Source organism: Engystomops pustulosus, chromosome 11, assembly GCF_040894005.1.
Source record: "Engystomops pustulosus chromosome 11, aEngPut4.maternal, whole genome shotgun sequence".
NCBI classification, from domain to species: domain Eukaryota; kingdom Metazoa; phylum Chordata; class Amphibia; order Anura; family Leptodactylidae; genus Engystomops; species Engystomops pustulosus.
Window position 1 is genome coordinate 6910458 of NC_092421.1, and position 6363 is coordinate 6916820.

Here is a 6363-nt window from a genome sequence, read left to right on the forward strand (position 1 = left end):
TTTTTTTTTTCACTGCATCTGCATAGAAAAATTAAGGAAAAATAATGTGTGCCAAAGAATTTAATTGGTGTGACAAAAAGTTTGCCGCAGTAAATTAGACCAACTAATAGAACGGTGCAAAGTACAACTGTAATCTGTAGTGGTCCAATGTACAACACGCACTCCCCCAGTGTGTGGATTGATCCAGTAGTTGGTCCATTCCATTTTTATTACATATAATATTACATTATTACATATTTTATTATTATTATATTACCATTTTTTCAGACTTTAAGACACACTTGTGTGGATGTAGCAGAGCTATGTGTAGCATGTAGGGATGTAACGGAGCGGTGAGGGGCGGCGTGTTTGGGAGGAGGCTGAGCTTAAATGGGTGACATCCAGGGCCAGACAGTGTGTTTTGTCCTACAGATGTGGCTTTGGATGTTATATTGAAGCTTTTATGCCGCGGTTGTGGTTCAGTAGAGCGGTGGTCAATAAGTTTCCCAGTTTATTTTGTGGTAAAATTTGGTGCCTCGGCTTAGACTCTGGTTATACAAGTATACGTGGTATATAAGGGGGCTACAGAAAAAAAGAGCACTATCAGGAGGAGGCTACATAAAAGGGGGAGGACTATAAAGGTCGGATACATTGTTCTGCCATAAACCCAAATTTACCGGACGGTAATCTAGCGGCACACCTCTAGTGGGCGACCATGTGACCGCCTGGATCGCCTACACTGTAAACAAATGTTCGGAGCCCCCCTGATAATCCGACCCTGAGCGTTTATCCCCCCTGCCTGCGAGGCTTGTGAGTCATGTGGAGATCTTTATGCCCCTCAAGGTTCCTTTATATGGCAGACTCCGAATTAGCAGTGAAAACGCCCATAGAAAACAATGTTGCAATAAGGTATCTGTAAAAATCACTGAATCACGTACGTGAAAAACGAAATCCGTGTGAAACAGGCAGAGAGGAAACTCTATTCCCAGTGAATTGAAGAAGCAATAGATCTTATAATAATAATCTTTATATAGCGCCATCATATTATGTAGCGCTTTACATAGGGGACATAAATATATATGGATTGCGACTTCTATTTTTCTACTTACTTTCTTATCGCACTGGTAAAAATAACCAAATTGTTTATCCCCTGCAGTCACATAGAAAATGAATGAACTGCTGGATCTATTAAAGTATTTACTCGGATACAAAACTGATCAGAATGTTATTCCCTATTCCCTTTGGCGAAACAATTTGGGCCGACCCCCATTAACTAACTGAGCAGCAAACCACACAAGATGCCAATGACAACTCATTATTGCTCTCCCCCATTCTTCCAAATTCAGCCGAGAAACCCAAAGGATGTAACGTTAAAGGGGTTTTATAAAACGAATAAAATGCAGTTCTACATGTGGTCACTAGGTGTCAGACTGAGCACATTAATAATGGTAGAAAATCCCTTCCAATGTCATTATGATGACTAATAAAGCTTCCAAAAATAAGCAGACCTAATATAATAAGAAGCATTGTCTAAAGGTGAATCTCCTTCTCCTCCCAGAGTTTATTGCTCTCCTCAAGAAACCTATTGCTGGTTAATATTAGAAATTGTCCTGTGATAAACCACAATTGCACTTGCACTTTTGTATCAATAATAACTAGTTGTTCCTTACGATGTTCTGTCTCTTGTACACAGTCGTATAACTGGTACTGTAACTCCACATGAAGGTTTATCGTATGGAGATTCTGAACAGAACTAATACTTGGGGCCAACTAGGTTTTTTTTTTTAGTTTTGAGGTCTATTTAGAATAAGTGTACATTAGAGATTTGGCGAATTTGTTGACATCTGATTTGACCTGAGTTTTTAGAAAAAATTAGTTTCGCATCGAATAGTGGCGAATCACATTAAAAACCAGGTATTTCCTGGCTGCAGAGAGCCTGTAGGGTGTTGTAGGATGCTGTGCCATGCTTATATATGTATAGGGAGCGTGGTTTGGTATTCAAACAATGCTGTGTTTTAGTATGACATGCACATGACAGCCGCCGCTCTTAGAATCGCTTCACTCTTCGATTCCATGGACACTTACAGAGGCCAACTTCACCAAATAAGCGAAGCGGGAACACAGCCTGACAAGATAATGTCTGTGCCAGCTCGAAAGGACTGAGCTGAGGGCCAAGATCCCACTATAACATCACAGAGTGCAGTCTTTTTACACTGACATCAGATGATTCCATAGATTACGACAGAACCTGTTCTGTTAAACGTGGATACATGTAGAAACCCCCCAAAAGAGTGGAGAGGGTGTCGGCAGTAATTCTGCATTGACGTCACTGATCATTTGTCCCTTCATTTCGTCCGTCAGTTTCCGCTTTCAATTGGTCAATAATCCATCAGTATTGCTAAAGCCAAAATCAAACAGGAGTGGATCCAAAACAGAGATGACCAGTTAATGGGATACTTGCATGTCCTGTGTGTTCTGTATCCACTCCTGCTTATGGCTATCAACCCTGAGGCTTTTCAGATGAAAAGGGGGAAACTAAACATAGTGGCAATCATAGAGTGATGGAGGGTGAAAACAGCATTATGGAAATCACAGGGTGTTCCAGGGAGACAGCGGTCAGCTGGCAGCAGCATGAGTAGGCTGCAGAGTGGCACAATGAATTTGAAGTTTGAAATGAATTCGAAGTTGAAATTTTTTTTATTTAAATTTGAAGATTAGAGACACCACATGCGTCATCCATTACAATTTCCCTGAAAATATTATGTCTTTGCCAAAAAAGAACTTCAAAGGAGGCAGCAGCAGCGGCATGAGGTCAGAGAGTGGCACAATGACAAATTCTTTAGGTGGCAGCAACATGGTAGGCCACAATGTGGCACAATGTTAGGGCGTGGAGGCAGCAGTGGCAGCAGCGGCTTCCAACATCAGAATAGTGGCTGAGGCAGGTAGTTAGAATCCAGACTCCTTTCTCAACGTTTAGTTGAGGCGTCCTGGCTGATCTAAAGAGGGTGGAGAGCCAAAAGTCATCCCTATGCTGGATGTTGACTATTTGGCTGTCACTAGTTAGGCAAAGCAGCATGCTGTGGGCCATCTGCGCAAGTGACTCTGAGGGACTCCCGGTCTCCATATCTACAGTATACTGCCACGGTGCTTCTGGGTCATCTGCCTCATCTTCTACCTCCTTCGGATGCTCCTGCTCCTCCTCTCCTGTCACCTGAGTAGAAAAGCCACTAATTTCACCAGATTCTGCTTGTGCCCCAATGTCCTCCTCCTCCAGTTCAGCCCCCACCTGACTCATGTGGCAATGAGATGTAGTCGCCACTGACCAGACAGATTTTGCAGCATCTGTTCCAGGACTTGAAGCAGTGGAATGGCGTCCCACAGTCCTGGTGACTGACAAATAACGTGGCATCTTCAAAGGGCCTGAGCTAACGGCAGGTGTCACGCATGAGCTGCCAGTGGCTGACATCAAAGTTACACAGGGGAGTACTGCGTTCCGCTTTCATCATCAAAAAATCATTAATGGCTTTTCTCTGTTCATACAGGCGATCTAACATATGGAGGCTGGAATTCCAACGGGTGGAAACATCGCATATCGGACTATGTTGGGGGAGGCTGTTCTGGCGTCGCAACTCGAGGAGGGTGTGCTTGGCTTTGTAAGAATGGCTGAAGTGTATGCAGTGTTCTGGCCATTTTTAGAATGTCTTGCAGATGGGCGGAAAACTTGTTGGAAACCAGATTGAACACGTGCGCCATGCAGGGTGCATGGACCATCCCGCCTCGGTGCAGCGTGGACACCATGTTCCTCCCATTGTCTGTCATCATGGTTTCGATTTGCAGTTGTCGCGGAGAAAGCCACACATTGATTTCTTCTTGCATGACGCGGAGCAGTTCCTCCCCTGTGTGACTTAGTTTGCCCAGGCAAACCAGATGTAGAACTGCGTGACACCGCTGTGCCCTGCACATGTGGTATGATGGAGCAGCACTTGTGGAGGCTGAGGTGGTGGTGGAGAAGGAGGAGGTGGACATTGACGCAGGAGCAGCAGTTTGACAACATGGAGGAGAAAGCGGAGTCTCCTGTTCAAGTTGTCGTTGTGGCTGGACGGGAAGCACATTCACCCAGTGGGCCGTAAAGGACATATACTGGCCCTGACTGTAGTTACAGCTCTACAAGTCTGCGCTACCGTGCACCTTGGAAGAAACCGATAGGACTGGTCCGCCTTCTGTTCTACATATTTGTGAAGGGCTGGTACTGCCTTTTTGGAAAAGAAATTTTGGCTTGGAACTCTCCACCTCGGTTTGGCACAAGCCGTTAGTTCTATGAAGGGTGCAGAGTCCACGACTTGGAAAGGGAGGGACTGCAATACCAACAACTTGGACAGGAGCACGGTCAAAATCATAACAATGCACAAAAGGCGCCTCAGGGCAGTATAAGGCACAATCATAAAATTAGGGTTAGCAGTACAAAGAAATCAATATTGCAGAAATACATCGGTCAGTGATGCAATAACTAACCTGTATACTGCCTCACAGGAGGCATCCCCCTCCCCAAGGCGGAGAACACTCATTCGCTCTCCCTCAGAGATATCCCTCCTCCTCTCCTGAAGCAGTCTGAGCAGTCACCCACACATCCCAGCTCAAGGAAAAACGGTCCGGAGCACCTCTAGCCGCGTAAGTGAGTTTGTACATTGGGAGTTCCGCATTGATCGGCGATATCCATTTGGCCAACGTGGGGAGCTTAGGAGGCTTCCAATTTAGCAGGATAACCTTCCTACCATAAAACGTTAGTAGCCGGAACTAAACCCTCTCAAATTTAGCTTGGAGGACGTCTTCTACTAGGCCCAGGAGACACACCCGAGGGGAGCAAAAACCCGGAAGACCCAGACGCTCATTGATGTAAGAATGAATGCCCCTCTAATAATCCTGAATGGACGGGCATTCCCAAACCATGTGGAAGAAGGTACCTGTATCTTCCCCGCACCTAGAAGGTGGCGTTAATTTGTGTGGGAACTGTGGCTTGGATTAACTGAGCCACACCCTGCTCCTTGCATTTCAGCCATGCCCAGCAAGGGTTACCAGCCTGATTGGCAGTTTCTCCAGTGTCTGCTGGAGGCGTGTCTGGGAACTTCCTTCATACCTGCTACTCCCATCAGACCTGGCTGGTTAATTCAGTCTTACCTGTGTATCTAGTGCTCTTGCTATCTTATTTGCTATTCTGTGTATTGACTTCTGCTTTGGCTACTGACCATTCTACTTGCTATTCGATTCTGTACCTTTGCCGCCATCTTGGTGTTGACCCGGTTTCGTCCAACTCCACTTGCCTGTCTGTATCTGTTGTATGTCCCTCAGTGTTGTGTCTCTCCTGGTGTTATCCCGCTTTACCTGTCTTAGATCTGTGTTAGACATTACTGGATACGGGAGGGCACCGGGAGGTAAGTACAGCTTTATTTTTTTTAAGCAGCCCTGTCCCGGCCACTTTTAGCTTTTTTTTAAAGAACTCGGACAACCCCTTTAAACTTATGAGCTGCTGCAGGGCCTGACTCTTCTTCTCTGCTGCATCCTCCAGAAGCAGAGAGTGCAGACATTCTGGTGGTAGTACCGCCACTGATGACTGTGCTTGGTATGTATAAAACTGTTTGCTGGTCGGAATCCATGGACTGAGCACAGAGCGCAAGAGTCCTTGCATCACACATAATTATGATGCAAGAACTGAACAGTAAGGCTAAACTGTAATAGTGATGCAGGGCGCTGCTGTGCAGCCTGAAGGAAAGGAGTCCTTGCATCATAATTCTCCATGACGTAAGGACTCCTGTCCACTGCACTGTGTTTGGTCTGTGTGCCGCACTTACATAGGGGGCGGGTAGCAATCTCTACCACCTCTCCACACTCCTGCTCCGGTCCAACCCAGGGCGCGCGCCAGCACTTGAAGATTTAAAGGGTCAGCACATCGCTGATTGTTGTTGGCACTTCCGGCTTTCCCATAAAGACCGGCGGCTCCCATTGATTCCCGCCTGATCTTTGAGCTTATGTTGAGAAGAGAAAGCTTCTTTGTGTTTCCCGTGCCTGTTCCCGTGTTCCCGTTCCTTCCTTGTCTTGATCTCCTGTTGCTGACCCTTGCATCTCTGCCGCCTGCCCTGACTCCTTTCCTGTACACTACTACTAGACTGCCCGATGAATTTGTACCTCTACCTCGGCTGCCACCACGGGCTAGTCGCACCTGTGGAACGACCTGTTGGTACCCTTCCGCAGCAAGACCTTCCGTCTTTGCGGCGGGCTCTGGTGAAGACCAGGTGCCATTTAGATTCTGGTCCCAGGTGTCAGCTAGTACCATCTCCCACGGTGGTCCAGAGGGTCCACTGACCCCGAGCCCTGACACCTGCTTGTGTG